The 22,194-nt window shown below is 40.6% G+C and overlaps 1 long non-coding RNA gene across 1 annotated transcript; it reads right to left on the reverse strand.

Annotated features, from left to right (window-relative positions):
* Positions 1–14,350: 14,350 nt before the first annotated feature.
* On the reverse strand, positions 14,351–16,702 carry LOC133418548 (uncharacterized). Its single transcript, XR_009770463.1, has 3 exons — positions 16,592–16,702; positions 16,258–16,431; positions 14,351–14,636 (listed from the first exon to the last, which is right to left on the reverse strand). It is a non-coding gene; the product is annotated as an uncharacterized LOC133418548 (long non-coding RNA).
* Between the last annotated feature and the right edge of the window lie 5,492 nt (positions 16,703–22,194).

Consider the following 22,194-nt stretch of genomic DNA (forward strand, 5'->3'; position numbering starts at 1 on the left):
TGCTCGTGCTATGTATCATAGCTGCTTTTATTGAAAAAACGAGAAGCTTCTTATAAAGTAACTGAAGTCATGAAAATCAATATTTTTCTTAGCACCCCCACGTATCGGTCAAGCTCCCCCTTAGCACCGGGAGAGAAAAAATCCTGGCGCCGTGCCTGGGCGAACAAGTCGTGCCCAGAGTGTGTCTCGAACCACAGTCCCAGACCACAGTCAACTGCACTAACCAGTCGGCCAAATGCTGATGTGTTGCCCAGGCGGGCAAGGCCTTATCTTATCTGTGGTCGTTACACTATGTTCCAAAACATATTGTTTTTAATGGACAAGATCCGGCATTTTACGTTGAATTCTATTGTTCAGGTTTTAAAATTCTAGCTAAATACATAAAAAAGGGAGGTGAGGTGTGAGCTTCATAACAAAACTTCTGTGCCTACTGAGCATTAATAACATGGGGTTAGCCATAGAAAGGGGCGATAACAACCTCCTGCGCCTACTAGTAGGTAGAGTAGGGCCCTACTGGCCCATATCTATGGGATGATTGTTGGGTACAATCTCCCATTAAAACCTCAATAAAACACTTCTAAAACAGCGTTAAAAACATGCTTTTACAAACTGACAGTAACAAACAGTACCTTGCGCGACAAAAAACTCATAATTCAGCCACTATAACAAAGAATAATATATAAATAATAATAATGTAATAATCCGTGTATATATCACGACAACGGATCCCATTGACTTTGCATGGTACAATATCCGTGGTGCTCACACGGAATTATACCATTTTCCGTGTGTATACCACGGAAAATAGTGGTGAGAGGTCGTGGGCATTTCAAGGATTTTTGTGAGATCAGGTTGATCCACCTGGAAAACTCCCACTAAGAACCAGCTGACCAATCCAGAAGTCTCTCAGAACAATTAACAGCACACAATAGATAGATAGATAGATAGATAGATAGATAGATAGATAGATAGATAGATAGATAGATAGATAGATAGATAGATAGATAGATAGATGGATGGATGGATGGATGGATGGATGGATGGATGGATGGATGGATGGATGGATGGATGGATGGATGGATGGATGGATGGATGGACGGACGGACGGACGGACGGACGGACGGGCGGGCGGGCGGGCGGGCGGGCGGGCGGGCGGGCGGGCGGGCGGGCGGGCGGGCGGGCGGACGGACGGGCGGGCGGACGGACGGACAGATAGATGTCATCAGCTCCTGGACCCCTCATCACTGTTACCATGGCAACGGATGATGTCACAGTGGAAGAGATGCTTCCACTGTGACATCATACTCTTAATTTTAACTGCGGTTTAATTACAGAGGGAGGAGAAACTCCCATCATGCAGCTCTGCAGCTGCTCTTTCCACACATCTCCCAGGAGAGCATGCTGGGAAAATATCAGGGGTGGGCGGAGCCATCATGCTGGGAAAATAACCAGTGGGGGGGTCAGTGTCCATCAGGAACCAGTGGGGGGGTCAGTGTCCATCAGGAACCAGTGGGGGGTCAGTGTCCGTCAGGAAGGGAGGCGGCGGTCCGATTCCCGTAAACACAGTTCCACCGAGTTTCACCGAGTTTCAGCTCCTGCTAGCCGGAGTTTGAACAACAAATATATGTATATAGATAAAAATTATCGAACCTTTATTATTTATCTACAGAAATGTCCGTCACTGTTTTGTATTTGGGTTCCTGTTTTATGTTGAAGGCCCAGTTCTGACTGTTTGGTTCCCAGCATCCCGTCTTCCGCGTACGGTTCCCACCTCCACGTTTCCATCCGGGTCTGGACTCGGGTCTCCTGGACTCGGGTCTCCTGGACTCTGGTTCCAGGTTGACAACTGCTGCCATTGCTGATGATTTTCCCTGTTTGCGTTGTGTGAACACACTTGAAGGCTCCAGACGGGAAAACGCTTGGGGTACTTAGTATAAATAATAATAATAATAATAATAATAGTAATAATAATAATAATAATAGTAATAATAATAATAATAATAATAATAATAATAATAATAATAATAATAATAATAATGTAATACTTAGTATTACCCACATGTTCTTTATTGACCCCGTGAAGGAAGTTCGGTGTTGTTTTCTGATGTTGTTCTGTTGTCACTGACTACGTTTACATCAGTCAAAATTCAGGTTATTGCTAATATTCCGGTTACTGAAACATTTGGAATATTCCGTTTACATGGTAATTAATCATTCAGGATATCTGGATCAAACCAGCGACGCACGGAGAACGTGATGACGCAATTCCCGTCATTTCTGCTTCTTCTTCCTGTATCCAAATTCAAAACAAATGCTGCTTCAACTTTTCTCTCACCTTCTTGTAAATCTTCTATCCCGGTACTTTCTACCGTCTACAAATGCAGAAATGTTCATATCCTTCATTACATTTATGAAGTGATTAGTCTCCTCCTGGTCTTGTTTCTCCGTGTTTAGAAGAACTTGCTGAAAAAAGGAAAAAAAGAGAAAAAATATGAAAAAAAGAGATGAAAAAAAGGAAAAAAAAGAGGAAAAAAGGGAAAAAAAGATGAAAAAAGATGAAAAAAGAGATGAAAAAAGGAAAAAAGAAAGAGGGAAAAAAATGAAAAAAGAGGGAAAAAGAGGAAAAAAAGAGAGAAAAAGATGAAAAAAGACAAAGAGGAAAAAAGATAAAAAAATAAGAAAGATGAAAAAAAGATAAAAAAAAGATACAAAAAATTATAAATAAAAAGGAAAAAAGTGATGAAAAATATAAAAAAGGAAAAATGATAAAGAGGAAAAAAAGAAAGGAAAAAAGAGGAAAAAAGAGAAAAAAAATCTCTTTGTTTAGAAGAACTTCCTGGACTCAAAAGACCAGGATTCCTTGTGAACAGAGCATGTGCAGAAAACATGTTCATGTTCCGTTTGATGGGGATATTCTGTTTGGGGTTTACATGACCCAATATTCAGGTTTTAAAAGGAATAACCCAGGGCTCATATTGGGGTTTTTAAAAACCAGAATATGAGCAAATTCGGGTTATTCAAAGGGGTTATTGGTGTTTACATGGCCGTGCAAATTCGGGTCATTGCCAATATTCAGGTTTTAAAAGGGTTATTGATGCTGGAAACACAGTCTTTGTTTTAATCCGGACACCCAGGTTTGTTGTAGCTCTGAAAGCTTCTGATTCTGCAAGAACATCAGGCTATTCAAACGCTGCTATAAGCAGATTCTCATACTGAACTACCAACATCTGATGTTATAATGACCATGAATTTTTATTTTACTATTTTTCATTGTCTTTTTTTTCTTCTGTGCATGATGCTTTTCTTTCTTTTTAGCTACTTTTATTATGGTGAGTGTTTTTTTGTTTTTTTTCTCATTTACTTTTTTTCTTCTCTACTGTGCTTGATGCCTTTCGTTTTAGCTACTTTTATTATTGACTCACTTGTCTTTTAATTACTTTTATATTGACATACTCTTATATGTCAAGAAGAAGGGTATATACTGTATATAAGTATTATTGTTGTTATTATTATTATTATTATTATTATTATTATTATTATTATTATTATTATTATTATTATTATTATTGTTATTGCTATTATTATTCTTGTATATATGGGATATTCTTATATTGCAAGAAGGGGCCGGACTAGATAAGCATTTGCTTCTTCCTGTCCCTTCTTCAACAAAACTGGTTGTGCTTTATTATTGTTGTTGATGCATGGTGTGTTTTTTTTTATTGTTTTGTTCAAGATGAATAAAGATCAAATCAAATCAAATCCGAGTCTCCTGGAGGAAACTCTCCCCAGATTGTTTACATGGTCCTCCTCCTGCCGGAGAGTCAACACTCCCAGAGAACGTGAGGAAAGTGCAGGCGGAGGTTTCAGCTGCCGCTGATGTCACCCTCCTATTTTAATCTCTGACGCTGCTGTTGCTGCTGAAGCCGCTCTTTAGTTCGGCTGTTGTTTCGGGTGTTGGATCAGATCAGAGTTTCTGCTGTTAAAAATCTCCTGACCGGCGTGTTGGTCACTCACCTGCTCCGTCGGCTGCTCAGGTCGACGTCGGCCCCTCAGACGTCTCTGTAACCTCTGGTTCTTCTTCTGTGGTGTTTGAGCTGCGGTCACTGGGAGACCTGATCCAGTCTGCTGTTCTTCTTCTGTGGTGTTTGTGCTGCGGTCACTGGGAGACCTGATCCAGTCTGCTGTTCTTCTTCTGTGGTGTTTGAGCTGAGGTCATCGCCGGTGAGGTCCGGGCTATTTTTAACTGGTTCTATATTTGATCTGGTTTCTCAGGGACTGAAACTCTGAGACTCAACAAGCAGCTGGTCCTGGGGAAGCTCCTCCCCCTGCTGAAGCTCCTCCCCCTGCTGTAGCTCCTCCCCCTGATGTAGCCCCTCCCCCTGATGTAGCCCCTCCCCCTGATGTAACTCCTCCCCCTGCTGTAGCTCCTCCCCCTGCTGTAGCTCCTCCTCCTGTAGCTCCTCCCCCTGCTGAAGCTCCTCCCCCTGCTGTAGCTCCTCCTCCTGTAGCTCCTCCCCCTGCTGTAACTCCTCCCCCTGGAGTAAAGCTGCTTTCACATAGAGCGCGCACAGCGGCAGCCGCCGGCGGCTTTCCCATTCATTGTGTATGTGCTGCCTCCGTGCAAGGGCGCCTTGCTACCGCCGAAGTCGGCGGCGCGCAACAGGGCGTACGCCGCCGCGTTTGCGCGGTGGGATAGGGCGCAAGTGGACGCACGCCGCCGGGTTGCCGCGGCAGCAAAGAGCAAAGCGGCTTTCACCTAGAACGCGGTTTGCGCCGCGAACACCGCCGGGGTGGACGCAGACTCGGCGCAGACTCGGCGCAGAGCCGGCAGCAGAGCAGGGAGCAGAGCAGGGCGCGCCTGCGCGCATCGCGTACATATTTGTTGCAAGTTGCTTGGCGACCGAAAAAAGGTTTCGTAACCATATATTGATAAATGATTAAATTGATCCTGATATGAGGCATGGAAATGCTATATTTTATTTTAAATTAACATTTTATTGTTAAAAGAGCAAAAGAATATCACATTTATTTCTACCACTTTTAAACACACCAGGTATGTCCACATTCTGGGAGATTTCTCTCCACTTTTGTCCCTTTATATTGATGTCCCGATAGGTCTGCAGTCTCATCTCACACTCCTCACACAGACTCACAGCCAAGATCATTCTTTCTCCCTCCAGCACCTTCTCTCCTTTTGGACACCGCTGAGATGCCGTCACAGGGTGCACGGTGAAATTAAAAAAAATTCAATTCGCAGTGGCAGCTTGGGCCGTCTTGCGCCGTCTTGCGCTCTTGCTGCCGCAGCAGCCCGGCGGCAACCGGCAACCGGCGGCAACCGGCGGCGCGCAACAGGGCGCACGCCGCCGACCTCGGCGCAAAGCCCTGCGCCCTTGCGCAGTGGCAGCACATACACAATGAGTGGGAAAACGGCGCCAGACTGGAAAAACCTTTTTTCGGTCGCCAAGCAACTTGCAACGAATATGCGCGCTGTTCTGCGCCGAGTCTGCGCCCACTCGCCGCCAGCTCTGCTCCACCTGCACCGACTCTGTGCCGAGTCTGCGCCACCCCGGCGGTGTTGCCGCGTTCTATGTGAAAGTAGCTTAACTCCCTGGATCGCAGTGGTAGTTGTAGTGTGTTCCTACCAAAGATACATACGTCTGAAAGGCATTTTGGTAGTCCCAGCCACTTCCTGATGAACAAGTTTGCCAGCCCGTCCATCTTGCTTACCACTGAGGAAGGGATTCCCGTCGTCCTCAGTAGCCACATGACCCGTTGGTACAGTATGAACTGGTAGCTCCATACTTTGTACTTCCCAGGAAGTTGCCTTCGATTGATCCTGGCCAGGCCGTCTGTGAGCTGCTTCCTCACCGTCTCCCCCATCTGCCTGTCAGAGAGCTCTGCCGTGTAGATACGGCCCAGGTTGGTCTGCCAGCAATGGGATGTTCTCACCATCTGCGACAAAGACTCCTTTCCTGATAGACAGACTGCGTGATTTTGGGGGTTTGCTCGTCTATCCTCTTCAGCAGTCTTGTTGTGCATGCTGCTGTCTGGAGTAGGGTGGTGATCTCGTCCATGAAGCCTCTCACTGCTGGTAGCCTTTGCCCTGAAGGGAGTTTCACTCCTCCGACCATCTTCTGAAGCTTAAGTTATGGTTCTGCGTCAAAACGACGCCGTGCCTACGGTGTGTGGTACGTGTCGATCCAGAACACGTCACTGACGCCGTCACTGACGCCGTCACTGACGCCGTCACTGACGCCGTCACTGACGCCGTCACTGACGTGCACCTCCCGAAAATTGTAACTACGCGTGGAGGCGACGCAGACCTAACGCAGACAAGAGGGCTGTGATTGGTTCTTGGTAGCAACGCATTTCCGGTTTCTGGTATGAAGCAGTTGTGAACTTTCAGCCTCTTTTCTTCGTGTATGTGTGATTTTTTTTGTTTTGGTTTTTTGCACAATAGTTGTCCTTATCTCTTTGATTCACTGTGACCGGAAAAAGTCGGATAAACCATTCAGGAAAAGATCGCTAACTAGCGGTCGCGGGGGGTACTGCACCGCGGAGAAATGGAGTGACGGAGAAGTCCGAAGGTTCACAACGGCGTCATGGTGACGCCGTGTGCTCTGCGCTGGTTTGACGCAGAACCATAATTCAGGCTTTAGCCCCTATGAGGATGATCTCGAAGGCTGCGACAGACAGGACGGGTGAGATTGAGCATCCCATGGCAATGCCTAGTTCCAGCCGTTGCCAGCCTGTTGTGAAGTCCTGGTGGGTGCAGACACATCTGGAGGTCTCCAGAGTACTTGGCTACCAGGGCTCTAATGCAGCCTGGGACATGGAAGAAGTCCAGGGCGAACTCAATGAGTTGGTGGGTGTAACTTTCTCACTCGGGTGTAGATGACCCAAAGCTAAACGTTCAGCTAAACCTTTATCCAGTTTGAAAATGATGACAGAGGCGGGGAGTGGCGTTTCATCAAATATATTGAAGCTTGAACGTGTGAATGTGGTAAAAACTGCAACAGAACAATACAGAGTTAAATTAGTAGATGAACCAATGCTTTATGCTAACAAAGCAACCCATCAAAATAATCCACCAAGAAACAACATTAGCAACAAAATGGTTGGCAAGATACGAAAATGATTATCTGATATATCAAACTGTTAATTTACAGCACACAGCTGAAATGGTAGGAATCAGATTTGATAGGGCAGAGTAATGACGGTTGGTCTGACCGGAACCAAACCGGAAGTGAAGTCGCACCAAAACCGGAAGTGACATCGCGGTTCTTAAATCATCTCAAAACAATGAAATATTGATTTATACTGTAAATACTTTGTTAACTTATTATTGACCCATTTACCATATATAACTATACAAAATATTGTTTTAACATACATGAACTTTTCAATTATTTGAATAATACATGAACACAGGGTAACACAGTTACAGGGCAACACAGTGGGGGACAGACCCGTATGCGTTGGCAAGGTCCAGCCACACAACATGCAGGTCACCTCTCTCTGTTTTGGCCCTTTGGATCTGCTCCCGTATTACTGCAGAGTGTTCCACACACCCTGGGAAGCCTGGCACGCCTGCTTTCTGGCAGCTGGTGTCGATGTACCCGTTGCTCGTGAGATAGCTGGTCAACCTCTTGGCCAGGATGGAGAAGAAAATCTTCCCTTCGACATTCAGGAGGAGGGCAATACTCCTAAACTGGCTGATCGTACTGGAGTTCTGCTCCTTCGGGATGAACACTGTGACAACTCTTTGCCCCTCTGAAGGGATGACTTGGTTCTTCCAACCACTCTCAGCAGGTTCCATAGGCATCTCGGGACCTGTACCAGTACTGGGCAGTACTTGTACAGCTTGTATGGTATCCCATTGGGGCCTGGGGCTGAGGCTGCTCTTGCCTTCCGGACCACTTCTGCTACCTCGCTGAGTTTGGGGAGAGCAGCGTCAGAAAGGACGGCTGGGGGAGCAGGGCGAGGAATATAACCAGGAGATCCCAGCAGAGTTGACTTCCCTGGGTCTCTGTACTGCTCCTTGATGTAGTTCTCCCGCTCAGGTTTGGTAATGTCCAGTTTTCCGCTCCTCTTGTCCTCTAGCAGCCGTCTCGCATGCTTGAAGGGGTTTTTGAAGAAATTACTCCTCTCCTTCTCCTTCCGCCTCTGCGTTTGCGAATGCGCTCTGTCCTCCGTAGGCCGGCAGGATTTTTCCTCACCTCGTCCCACAGTGGCTTCAGGACCTCCTTCTCCTCCTTACTCGCCTTCCTCCACTGTTTTCAGAGTTGACGCCGCCTCTTCACCAACTGCTCGATCTCTCTCTCCCTCCTCCCCTTGTGCATTGGGCGAGATTTCTGCATTCCAGCAGTTTCTCCAAATCTGCCTCTGCATTCATCATACAGGATGTCTCCAATGCGGTTCAGGTTGGTTTCCAACGGGCCATGCAGTGAATGCTCCAGGATAAGACTGAGGTCCTTGTCGAGCTTCTGCCAGACTGCAACTTTGTTTGCTTTAGGCCAGCGGTCGGTAACCCAAAAACGTATTGGACAAAAAACACAAAAAACAAATATGTCTGGAGCCGCAAAAAATTAAAAGTCTTGTATAAGCCTTAGAATGAAGGCAAATGGCGAAAGGTGAAATCTTGAGAAAAAAGTCGAAATGTTGAGAAAAAAGTCAAAATGTTGAGAAAAAAGTCGAAATGTTGAGAAAAAAGTCAAAATGTTGAGAAAAAAGTCGAAATGTTGAGAAAAAAGTCAAAATCTCAAGAAAAAAAGTCAAAATTTCAAGAAAAAAGTCGAAATGTTGAGAAAAAAGTCAAAATGTTGAGGAAAAAGTCAAAATTTCAAGAAAAAAGTCGAAATGTCGAGAAAAAAGTCGAAATGTCGAGTAAATAGTCGAAATGTCAAAAAATAAGTCAAAATTTCGATAAAAAGTCGAAATGTCGAGATTAATGTTGAAGTACAATCTCGAGAAAAAAAGTCGAAATGTTGAGAAAAAAGTCAAAATGTCGAGAAAAAAGTCAATATTTCGAGAAAAAAGTCGAAATGTTGAGAAAAAAGTCAATATTTTGAGAAAAAAGTCGAAACGTCGAGAAAAAAGTCGAAATGTTGAGAAAAAAAGTCAATATTTCGAGAAAAATGTAGAAATGTCAAGATAAAAGTCTAAATGTCGAGTAAATAGTCGAAATGTCGAGAAAAAAGACAAAATTTAGAGAAAAAAGTCGAAAAGTTGAGAAAAAAGTCAATATTTCGAGAAAAAAGTCGAAACGTCGAGAAAAAAGTCAATATTTCGAGAAAAAATCGAAATGTTGAGAAAAAAGTCGAAAAGTCGAGATTAATGTTGAAGTACAATGTCGAAAAAAAGGCGAAATGGAGAAAAAAAAGTCGAAATGTTGAGAAAAAAGTCAAAATGTCGAGAAAAAAGTCAATATTTCGAGAAAAAAGTCGAAATGTTGAGAAAAAAGTCAATATTTTGAGAAAAAAGTCGAAACGTCGAGAAAAAAGTCGAAATGTTGAGAAAAAAAGTCAATATTTCGAGAAAAATGTAGAAATGTCAAGATAAAAGTCTAAATGTCGAGTAAATAGTCGAAATGTCGAGAAAAAAGACAAAATTTAGAGAAAAAAGTCGAAAAGTTGAGAAAAAAGTCAATATTTCGAGAAAAAAGTCGAAACGTCGAGAAAAAAGTCAATATTTCGAGAAAAAATCGAAATGTTGAGAAAAAAGTCGAAAAGTCGAGATTAATGTTGAAGTACAATGTCGAAAAAAAGGCGAAATGTTGAGAAAAAAGTCGAAATGTCGAGAAAAAAGTCAATATTTCGAGAAAAAAGTCGAAACGTCGAGAAAAAAGTCAAAATTTCGAGAAAAAAGTAAAAGTAAAAGTAAAAAAATAAAAAAATAAAAACAAAAACAAAAAAAGGAAAAAAAAGGTCAAACATTTTTGAAAAAGCTCCAGGAGCCACTAGGGCGGCGCTAAAGAGCCTCTAGAGCCGCGGGTTGCCGACCCTGCTTTAGGCCATTTGATCAGCTGCCTCCTTCCCGGTTCTTTCTTCTCTGTTCTCCGGCTTTGCTCCTGGATGTTGGGGTTGCTTTGTGTTCTGGTTGTGTCTTCATCAGCGCCACTTTCCGAGGCAATGGTGTCCACCAAGGCCCCTCCTGCGTCCTCCGCCTGCCTTCCTTCAGCAACGGCGGATCCCTCAGCGCTGTGGTTTGCGACCTGGCTTTGGGTTCCTCTTGTCTGACCCGTGGTTGCAGTGCGATGTTGCTGACGGCCTCGCTCTTCACACTTTTTCCTTCCCTGGTGGATCCACAAACCTCTGAAAGTGGTCGTCTTCTCCCACCTGCATCTTCCCATGATCCGAGAATCTATGTCGATGTCCGTACCAGTCGTTACCGAGAAATCCGTCTGTTTTGGCCGTTCTTCCACCCCACCATCGGAGGGCCATCGGGTTGTTTTTCCTTATGCGTTTTCGTAGTAAGTTTGGGGTGTCCCTTTTTGGGACTAGTGGGTGAGGGAACTAGCCTTCCACTCCCGGGGCAGACTTTCCTGCAGTCATCCAGTCTTTCCTGGTTGTCTTCCAGACTTCCCTGGATGCCAACTGCCCTTTCACAGTAGTCATAGTGCAGCAGATTAACTAATTTTATCAACACGATTGTACACTTTTCCGGGTATAAGTTTCTATGTGATGTATCTCAAGAACCGTAATGGATACAGACATGTACTTGGTACCAAAATGTCCACAATACCTAAGTTTATATTCAACTTCAATATATTTATGGGGCTTAAAACCAAGGCATTTTGAGTTATAAAGGAAAAAACACATTTTTGGGCGGACATCTTGGATTTTGGGGCCGCCATCTTGGAATTTTGAGTGGCACACGCCTGTTCCCTAAAGAGTAGACCTTGGAGAGTATGTGTGCCAAATGTCATGCTTCTATACCAAAGTATCGTTTCACTAATCTGCTTTACTATCACTGATGCCTCCAGATTGAACATAGTTTAGATATTTTATCCTGCAGTAGTTCTTTCAAAAGCAGCAGATGAAATCCAACATCTCAGACTCTCACTGACTCAGATCCAGAGGACGTCGTCCACCAGTCTCCACGACATTTTCACAAACAATAATATCCTTAACTGCTTTATTCCAGTCTGAGAAAAGCAGTTTGTTGATTTTGTTCCAGAGTTCAACTCAATCTAACTTCAGAAATTAAATAACAACCTGACAGGCAGGTCAAACACACCTGGTTGATTTCTGGGATTGTTCCTTTTAACTTTCATCCTGTAAATGATGAGAAACGTAGCGATGCTGACCAGAACCACCATCAGTCCCCCGACCACCCATCCAATAATCAATCTGGTATTGATCACACTGGAATCTGGAACCAAAGGAATCAACAAAATGATCAGAAAGTCGATATTAACACTTTAACTGATTAAAAGTGTAAAGTCTGAATGATGAGATCCAGTTTTTATTATCTCCATGATTTCAGGGTCTTACCTGTAAAGTCCAGCGTGTATTCAGCATCTATCTCCACTCTGTTTCCTTCAACAACCTGGCAGGTGAATCTTCTCTTGGAGCGTGTCTGATGTTTCACCATCAGATCAGAAACACAGTTGTTCTGTCCTCCAGACACAAACCCATCACCTTCACCAAGCAGCACACTTCCTGTCTCATCCACCCAGATGATGCTGTTCTGCTCACAGGGACCGAAGTACCGGTCTCTCACCAGAGAACAGCGTAATGTCACGTCTCCATCCCTTCCTGGATCCACATCTGGTCGAGATGGAGAGACTGGAAGGAGACAAATAACTGTTATTTCCACCACTTGAATACGAGAAACTCCTCATTTTACTGATCCAGTTTTACTGAGTGATTCTCTGATGGAAACATCAAATATTTCAACGTGTAAATAAACGTCAGGTGTTTGTGGTCCAGTTCCTCTGAGAGGATCCATCATGTTGAGGACGATCCCAAACACACCAGACATTCGTGTCACAGTGACTGGGGCGGCTGCTGATTATGGTTTACAGTTTAAGATTAAGATTCCCAGAATATTCAAATTTTTTGAGATAGGATATTTGAGTTTTCTTAAACTGTAAACCATGATCAGCAATATTAAAATAATAAAAGGCTTGCAATATTTCAGTTGATTTGTAATGAATCCAGAATGTATGACATTTTTGTTTTTGTAATTGCATTACACAAAAATCACAATATTCTAATTTTCTGAGATAGTCCTGTATATGGCTAAAGATAGATTTATTAATCGTCTAATTAAAATTAAAAGGTTTTTTAACCGTAGAAAAAAGACTCGTCTCCGGTCACCTTTCATCAGAGATTGACTCATAACTGCCCCTGGTGGAGGTCGTGCTAAACAACCATACAAATCACGTGCAGAAGTATGAGAGATAATGACAGGGACAAAGTTTAAAACAGACAGATGTACAAGAGATAGACAGGGTCAATTTTCACAAAATCAGAACCCCGAAGGCATTTTGTGAATATTTATAATATACAACATTTCTAGGGGAATTAAAGGGTGCTGAATCCAAATCTGCTGTATATGAAGCTCAAAAATGTCCCAAAATGCCTAAAAATGGAGAAATCCAACATGGCCGCCACTGCCAGGCTGAAATCTATTTTCAGTATATCTTTTTGACTAAACAACGTACAAACATGAATTAAAAGTGCTTTTGTAAGTTTTCCTACATGGGCAATTCGATGCCATATTCAGAATTGAGATGAAATGTGAAGAAATTGCTTAGATATTGCAAATATAGTTGTTTTTAACTATGAATAATTACTCAGTTATTATTATTATTAGGCTAGTTTTACTTACTTTGTATTTTGTTTTGAGGTAAAATGTATCAAATGTGCTGGAATGGAACCTTTGCCATCCCCAATATCACCCCACCGCCCAAGCTTAGCTTTTCTCACATTTCTCAGAACGGCTGATCGGAAACATGAGACAGCTAACAGGTAAAGTCATGTCCAGTGTATATTTCGATAATGTGACATGTTTTATGTAGTTTAAATAATCACAGGTAACACTTTACAATAAGGGTCCCTTAATTAACGTTAATTAATGCATTATTAAGCATTAATTAACAGTTTAATAATAGTTAAATAACCATTATTATGTATTACTTAACATTAATTAGCATATTAGTTCATGCATTAATAAACAGTTAGTTAATGCATTATTAAGCATTAATTAACAGTTTAATAATAGTTAAATAACCATTATTATGTATTACTTAACATTAATTAGCATATTAGTTAATGCATTAATAAACAGTTAGTTAATGCATTATTAAGCATTAATTAACAGTGTAATAATAGTTAAATAACCATTATTATGTATTACTTAACATTAATTAGCATATTAGTTAATGCATTAATAAACAGTTAATTAATGCCTACTGCTCAGAGTTAATTAATACATTAGTAAGCATTAATAAACGTTACATGATGTAATTATTTATCCTTATGTATGCATTACTTAGTATTAAGTAATACATTAGTTAATACATAAGTAAAACGTTAATAATGTCCCTAGTAATCATTTACTAATGGTGTTTATTTGGAGTGAATATGCATTAAGTAACAGCTACCTAATACATCTACTAATCATTTGCTAATGGTGTACATGTTTACTGGATGGGCATTATTAAACAACTATTTAGAGTCTTAAGTAATCATTTCCTAATGGTGCTGTGTATGTTATCAGGTAGCTTACCTGACCTTATGAACGGTAACCTGACATAAACCTTAATAAATGTATAGGAGTGGCTCATAACCATTACTTAACCATTAGTAAAGGCTTGCTGGGCCCTTATTGTAAAGTGTAACACATTTATCCCTTAGGTAACACATTATTAATGCTTAACTGCCTCATAAGCATTACTTAACCATAATTAACCATTAGTAAATACTTTTCTGGACCCTTATTGTAAAGTGTAACACATTTATCCCTTAGGTAACAAATTATTAATGCTTAACTGCCTCATAAGCATTACTTAACCATAATTAACCATTAGTAAATACTTTTCTGGACCCTTATTGTAAAGTGTAACACATTTATCCCTTAGGTAATACATTATTAATGCTTAACTGCCTCATAAGCATTACTTAACCATAATTAACCATTAGTAAATTAAGCAATCACATATAAAGAAGTTTACAATTTTTATTTAAAACAAAATAAAACAGATAACAGATAACAGATAACATTTGTTATATGTATACATCTTATACATATATATATATATACATATATATATATATATATATATATATATATATATATATATATATACACACACACATCTGTGATAACAGATACGTAACAACAATTCGCACAGAGGAGATCTTTGAACAAACATTATTTAGTAACATAATACAATAACACAGTATGATAGGCTACCCTCTGTTTATCCTCCCTGGAAATGTCTGCTCCCTTTTGACATGATGAGCTATGAGTGGCACCAGTTCTCTCCTCCCCCTCTTCTCCACCAAGCGAAGCACCGGCTTCCCTGGATGTCTTCGCCCTGGCCGCCTCCGCGTGCTTTGCACCCCCAGCATCCCGAACACCCACTTCCTCCGCTTCCAGCCCCCAGCCATCCTGCCCCTTCCATACTGTGTTTTGGGGAAAATGACAGAACAAGAAACAAGATTATTAACCTTGTGTCAGATGCATTTATAATGTTAGCAGGAATAAAGTTGACAAATCTGATTAGACAAAGTAGAATGCAAGATTTCCATGGAATGGATGATTACTATAGCCAAATTTAAGAGTTTCTATAGGAATGATTCTGTCCCATTCTGTTTTTCATCACTATAAGCATGAACATTATAAATGATGGGCTGCTGTTTCAACTTGGCTTCTGTCGATCGGCAATCCAATCATTTCACTGCGATTGAGAAGACAATCAACAATGTTTTTTTTTCTTGCCGATGTTATAAAACATACACATATGCTGCTACAGCTGTGTAGTGACCCACCCATTGTGCTCTGGCTCAGCTGATCGACGCTCAGACAGCAGTTAGATCTTGCAGTTTTTAACTCTTTTTATACACACAAAGTACAGCCAAATACCAGGCTAAAAAATACAGTATAGATCTCCACATTAGGATGGTGGACCAGAGCATGTGAGGGAAACAGAGCAGGTGAGAATTTTCTTGCTCCTTGCTCACAGACCTGTCCAAAAAAGCAGCGTTGTACACTTAAACCCAAACCTGGCATCGTCAGATTCCAGTATGAGTTCTGTGTCAGATCTCTTCCCTCCCACAGTTTGAATAATTTAATCAATTACATACTTTTCGATAACAAACAGATCCAGCTAGAAAACAAGCTGGTTGTAGGTCAGGTATGGGTGGCCCTGGAGCTAAATTGGAGCGGGATGGAGCAGGAGCACTGGTACAACTTTTAAAATAAAAATCCACACCCTGCTCCCTGCTGGAGGCCGCATATTTGCACTTCGCCACCAACTTTTACTGTTGCGCTTGTATTTGGTGCCTTTTGCATCTTCAATTGGTAAATGTCTTTGACATAACATTTAAACTCTTCTTTCTAAACATATTTCTGATAATTGCACATGATTTTGTAATGTTTTACCTCAAAATTCTGATCAAAATTTACATATTGAATCTTTGAATATACTAATTAATTTTTCCACATTGGTGATGTGGTTATAACTAGTCTCGTTTCCAAACTCTAATATTTCAAAATGATTGTCTGGGGAAGTTCCACCTCAATTTTGTAAAAATAAGCGGGTGTCTGGGTGGAAACGTTTTGTGAGTTTAAAAAAAAACAGTGTTGCAAAACCAACCAACAGTCTTTTAGGGTGGGCCTTTCGTTGCTAACATTGCTGACGTTTCTGGTAAGGTGTGTGCAAAGCAGAGCTAACCAATCATTGGTTGAGGATGAAAGATTAACACAGATTTTCATTTAATTTAATTTACTTGTTCTGCCCATGGAAACATTCAAATTGTACCAAAGGAAATAGCAAACAGTTGCATCTTTATCCATGTTCAGAAAGGAGCAGGAAAAAGAAAACTCTTATTTAACCTGCCTATTTTACCTATTTTACCTTTTCAAGGAAGCTGGTTGCACCCAGCGGTAGCACTATTACAAAATCCTGCACTAACTTCCCCAGACATTCAAGTCTTGTCCAGTCTCGACCTGAACGTTGGGCATCACAAGACTAAGTCATAATTAGCAGCCTAACAATTTGTAGCAGTTAATATAAAAAGTTACCTTTCTTTTATGTCTGAAGTGACTCATCTATCACCACGAAATGCTCCTTCCCCCAATTCTCTGTCCTTCTCTATGATGCAGCCTCTCCATCGCTGTCACGCAGACCTCCCGTTGCTTTGCCATTCTTGAAAGGGTTCTTGAGGATGCAGCAATGTTGTCCATCATGAAATCAAGCTGGTGAATAATAATAATAATAATAATAATAATATAATAATAATAATATAATAATAATAATAATAATAATAATAATAATAATAATAATAATAATAATAATAATAATAATAATAATACTGACCAAAAAAGTTATCCCACAATGTTAGCCAAAGTTACCTACCATTCAAATCGGTCCACAGATCCACCATCTTTTTCTTCAGCTTCATTTTGTGATGGCACCGGTTGCACTTGACTTTCCATCTCAGTATTTTTTTCTTTTGGAGCCATTCAATTAGTTTGAGGTGTTTGTGTTTTTTTGCCTTCTGTCAGCTCACTCAACTTGTTTGCTAACTTTAACCCACGCATGCCGTGTGCTCCTAAAATGAAACGTGCAGCTTGGTAAATGGCTATAATATTAAAATTACTGTCCGTCCTGCCAGAACATTCTGCTCCTCCTACAAGGCAGTTACACCCAGGTTACACCGCGATAACTCCTGAGTTCTGGTGCGCGCCAATGCTGCGTTCATGACACCTCAGAACTCTGGGTAACTCCCATTTCTGTCTTCAAAGCGTTCCAGACATTGACATTAGACATTGTTGTGTGATGTCAGAAAACTGATTCTCCAAGAAGACTCTGAATTTCCCGATTAGGAGCACCAATATTAGGCTTTAGTTAAAAGCCTTAGTTCCGAATTGGCCTGAACGCCGCACGCCGCACTTTTTTCTTTGCGCGCACTGACCGCGGCCCCATCTACAGAAGCGTCTCAGGATGGATGAGCTCGGAGTCTCACCTCCTCACAGGACCAGGATAACCACGCACAAGGAAAAAGCGGAAAAGGGAAATTCATCTGGAAAACATGGTAAGATTAATCTAACTACGTTAAACTGTTAGCTCTTAATGTTAACTTTATGACACTTTTTTTGAAAAGTTCACAATTCAAGTTGTCATAACAAATACATCATTCTGACAAAATGTAAACTTTTCAAAAAGATGCTGCATATTTGACTCAGTAACACTTGAATAATGGAGAAGAAGAAGTTTACGTCGGTAAATTTGAAAGACTGACTTCTCAGTCATGTAACTGAAAGGGTGTGTGTAGAAGCTAATACACCTCGTGAAGGCTGACACTTTTTTAAACGAAAGACCCCAACTAAACACGGAGCGGGATGGATGAGACGTCACTGAAACTTGATGTGATGAAGCTCTGCTGCCCCTGCTAGTTTTGGGGGGGTCACCAGACATAAAACCTGTTTTCTCTGTATTTTGAAGGTAGAGGCTTAGATTTATTAGGAATTCGTCTGAAAAAAATTATAATAGGTAAGAATTACAGTACATAAAAAATATGTGGTTATAATGGGAGTCAATGGGGCAAATTTGGACATGAAGGTAAAGAGTGTAAGTTTTTTTAAATGAACAATCATTGTTCCAAAAATAATAATGCATCAAAATAAATGTTATCAATTATTGACATAGTCAATGCTGTAATATATTTCACTTTGAACCTAATTTAAAAAAAAATTGCATATTTTGTGATTTTTCTATTGAAAAAATCAGGAGTTGTAAAAATAATGTTTAAAGATTATAATTAACTTTATATCTATGGCTAGGTCTGAAGTTGTTGAAAAGATTTTATGTGGTGAAAGTGAAAATAAATATGTATTACATTTTTATTGCACTTTTATGAGATGGTAGTCAATGAGGCAAATTTGGACTATGGGTAAAAAGTGTATATTAATTTTAAGGGATGCTCGAGGGTTAAAGAATGATGGGTGTGTACGCTGTGGGTGCGAAAGTTGTGTCATAGCTGTGTTTGTTGTTGTAGGTGTTTGTATACAATAAGCAATCAAACTGATGTAATCAACTATCAATCCTTGCATCCATAGCTTTGACATGTCTCAAGGAGGCTCAACAGTCCAGAAGAGAAGACAGTGATGATGAAGCGATGAGGGGATCTGAGATGCAGCATGACAGTGAAGACGACAGTGAGGATGACTCTGAATCCAGCTCTGAATCCAGCTCTGACAGGATAAGGAGAAAAAGGCGAAGAAAAGCAAACATCGCTCTCGCCTGCGGGTATGTGAAACGTATTTCTTGGCTGGCTTGAGCTGTATGTGTCTGTTGTCCCTACAAGTAGATCAATCTCTCATGACAAGCTGACAGGGCTTGAAATTAACTTTTTGACCTACTAGCCAAGTGGCTAGTAGATGAAAAAAGTTATTAGCCAACCAGATTTTTTACTAGCCAAAACCAAAACGTTGCTTTACTTTTGTATTTCGACATCACTTGTATATAGCAGTCATCGTAGTACCATATTACATCAATCCTGTTTTTCTATATGCTACAATTATCATTCAGTAGTGTACTACTATACTATTGGTGGAAAATGAGATTGCATGATGTGTTCTTGTATAATTTAATTTCAGTAGTTGCCTACTTAATTGTAAATCTAACATTTATGGAGGAATATATAGCATTACACCTTCAAAGTAACACTTTGATCCTGTCCTGTCTGTATATTCTATAATGCAGCAGGTGTATTGTATAAATAATGTGTTTATTCTGGGCTGGATAAAAATGTCCAAATGAGAACGAACAAGTGAATTTAAAAACAAGCAGCCTTTTTATTATTAGCTCGAAAGTGTCTTATTACAGTTTTTTCTGAATCCTTAAGTACATTTTTTGCAACATTGGCTATTTTTGCTAAACTCTACACACAAATGAGAAAACCTTTCACCAAATTATCAAAACGTTATAGTTCTCTTGCAAAAGCAAACACAGTTTGATTATCTCTACACACCTTAGTAAAAATGGTGTTTTCATATCAGACAGTAAACACATGCCATCATTTACTAAGCACATAATGTGCCAACTACACACTGATGGTATGAATACAAAACACATCTGGCTTTTGCTTTTTCTGTGCACAAGGTAGGCTAGGTCAGTGTGAGGTCATACTTTTGTCATAGTTCTGTAAACACATAGGGATCCAAACTTCAAGTATTGGTGTTTATTCACACTCGTCAAAACAAAGACACAGCACAGAACACAAAATAATACATTCACAAAAAAAAGACAATCAGCCTACATCATGCCGTCTCTCTGGGTCCGGCTACAAAATCTCATCCACATCGCAAGTCCAAGGCACTGGGGAAAATACCTCCTTGCATGCCGTATCCAGGCCTGACATGATGCCTGCTCAATATCTCCACATGCCTCCTCCATTGCTTGTAAAAGGGCTGCGTGTTGATGGGGAAGGCGGTCGTGGACTTTCCAGCGCCGGGCAGAAAAGAACTCTTCAATTGGATTTACTGTAAGAATGGAGAGTATGGGGGGAGGTTGAGTGCCATGAAGAGTGGGTGATCAGTAAACCAGTTGCGGACCAAAGCAGCCCTATGGAAACTAACATTGTCCCATATGATGACATATCAGGTCTGCTCTGGCCCTTCCTTTTCCCCCTCCTCATCCTCCTCTTGCTGCTCCTTGTCCTCTTCCTCTAACTTCCTCTAAACCTCTCGCTTTTTCACCTCCACGTCCTCTCCCTCTTGCTTCTTCACCTCCACGTCCTCTTCCTCCAACTCCTTCACCTCCACGTCCTCTTCCTCCAACTCCTTCACCTCCACGTCCTCTTCCTCCAACTCCTTCACCTCCACGTCCTCTTCCTCCAACTCCTTCACCTCCACGTCCTCTTCCTCCAACTCCTTCACCTCCACGTCCTCTTCCTCTTGCTTCTTCCCCTCCACGTCCTCTTCCTCGGCCTCCTCTGATTCTTACTCTTCTTGCTCCTTCCATTGTACTCCACACAGACAGCTTACCTGTGGCTTATTTAGGCTTAGGCTGATTGCAAAGTGAACTAATTCTCTAAAATTGTTTTCACATGTGAAAGTGTGCCGGACAGGTGGCAAAATAGTGTAAATAATAGCCATACATGTGTATAATTTTGCTAGGAGTGTTTTGGAAATTTGGCAATTGAGTGTAAGCAGCGAATTGTGCCTACAGTTTTGTAAAGTGTGTGTTACAAAATTACAAACTGAGTGCAAAGCAGTATTTGTGCTTTTAATTTGGCTAACTCAGTGAGTGGTTTTGCTATGTGTGTTAATAGTTTTAGAAATTGTGCTACAAGAACATGATTAGCGCCTAAGCTTTCAGAAAAAACTGTAAGACTACAACAACCAACCTAGCCTGTCTTAAGACAACCACAATACACCAGCTAAACCATTTAAGGAACTATACAGTGTGCCCCCTGCTGGTCAAACTGAGACATTGCATTGGTCCATTTTCTCCAGTTGTTCTTCAGAGTGTTTACTATTCATTCTTCAGAGTCAGACTCAGACGGTGCACCCGGAGTTGACATCAAGAAGAAAAAATAAAAAGGTGCAATGGTGCGCACAGTATTGGGAATCTCAATTTGATTTATAAATGGCACAACAGTTGGGAATCTTGATTTTTCTAACTAGCCAAGTGGCAAGAAAATCTGTCTCGCCACTTGAGAAATTTGGGTCGCAAGTGGCGAGTGCTAAATTCAAGCCCTGCACGCTGATAGAGGGATGTACCAGAAGGACCAGTACGTTCCAAATGAATGTCCATTTCCAAAAATGATTCACCCCAAATGTGTCCATTTTTATTTAGCATTTTCCCCTCTTTTTCTCCCAATTTAGCCTTGCTAATTCCCTGTGTGTGTCATGGTGTTTCCATGAACCTTGGTGAAGTTGTGCCAGAAAATCCTTCTACACTGTGTTGAGGTGTCACATATGGGATTAGTGTGTCTCGCGGCACATTGAACATTAACAGTAAAATACAATGATTTGTTTTTTTCTTCTCATCAATCTCATGATTCAAATGATACATTCCTTCTTGTTCTTGTGTGTTTATATTAGTTGGAGGACCAGGTGATGTGGTGAAGCGGTACAAGGAAGTCCTTGCCATTTTCCAGACGGGGAAGAATATGGCCAAATCCTTCGAGAAGTATGGAGTAGACAGACTTACTATTGTGAGGACTGCAGCGATTGCCGAGCTCGCAATAGCTGCTCCAGAAGAATATGATCAGGTGGAGAAGGGGGAGACGGTGGCAGACTTTGCTAAAAGATGCAAGGAGGTTATAAAGGCCACTGAAGTCATTTCTGCTACAATACATAAAATGAAGGATGATAAAATTATGCCAGCCTATCATACTGTGTTATTGTATTATGTTACTAAATAATGTTTGTTCAAAGCTCTCCTCTGTGAATTGTTGTTACGTATCTGTTATCACAGATGTGTGTGTATATATATATATATATATATATATATATATATATATATATATATATATATATATATATATATATATATATATATATATATATATATATATATACATCTATATATATATATATATATATATATATATAGATGTATACATATAACAAATGTTATCTGTTAAAATCTGTTTTATTTTGTTTTAAATAAAAAGTGTAAACTTCTTTATATGTGATTGCTTAATTTACTAATGGTTAACTATGGTTAAGTAATGCTTATGAGGCAGTTAAGCATTAATAATGTGTTACCTAAGGGATACATGTGTTACACTTTACAATAAGGGTCCAGAATAGTATTTACTAATGGTTAATTATGGTTAAGTAATGCTTATGAGGCAGTTAAGCATTAATAATGTGTTACCTAAGGGATAAATGTGTTACACTTTACAATAAGGGTCCAGAATAGTATTTACTAATGGTTAATTATGGTTTTTTTTTTTTTTTTTTTTTTTTTTTTTTTTTTTTTTTTTTCTACCTTGTCTGCACACA

This window comes from Cololabis saira, chromosome 18 (assembly GCF_033807715.1).
Source record: "Cololabis saira isolate AMF1-May2022 chromosome 18, fColSai1.1, whole genome shotgun sequence".
NCBI classification, from domain to species: domain Eukaryota; kingdom Metazoa; phylum Chordata; class Actinopteri; order Beloniformes; family Belonidae; genus Cololabis; species Cololabis saira.